The sequence below is a fragment of the Arachis ipaensis genome, chromosome B07 (genome assembly GCF_000816755.2).
Source record: "Arachis ipaensis cultivar K30076 chromosome B07, Araip1.1, whole genome shotgun sequence".
Lineage (NCBI taxonomy): Eukaryota > Viridiplantae > Streptophyta > Magnoliopsida > Fabales > Fabaceae > Arachis > Arachis ipaensis.
Window position 1 is genome coordinate 44,533,014 of NC_029791.2, and position 622 is coordinate 44,533,635.

The following is a 622-nucleotide window of genomic DNA, read 5'->3' on the forward strand; positions in this document are numbered from 1 at the left end:
AGTAGCATAAGAATCTAGCCTCAACTTGTGGAGTTTAAGCCGGCTAGCTATATATAGATAGTATAGAAGTTTGACAATTAAAAACAGCTTATACAAATTGTTCTCTCAAAGGTAAGCCTCTAGGCACTATAAATACAAAAGAGGAGAGACATATACAAAATAATCAAAAGACTCCCAAAATAGAATGAAGATCCTCCACTCTGTCACCACCAAGCAACTCACCGAGGTGGGTTGCGACCTGCATCTAAAAAGCACAACAAAAATATGGTATGAGAACCGAAGGTTCTCAGTATGGTAACAGTGCCCAATGATGTAAGATATAAGGCTCCGGGACGCCGAAGGCAATCCTAGAACTTCACATCGCATACAGATATTCAAGCTTAAAACAAAAGAAATTAACGTAAACCATAAACAATAAACAGGGTTTTCTAAACTTAAGGGGTTTCTAACTAATTTTAGCCACACCGCTGTGTCCCACAGCCTTCGCCAACTAACCTCCGTGCGATCCCATCGCCACTACCTACCTAACCTCCTCAATACCAGACAAACACAAGATAATGCACACAAATAAAACAAAGACAATATTCAATATACAGCAAGTAATTCAAGAAGCAAGTAGGCA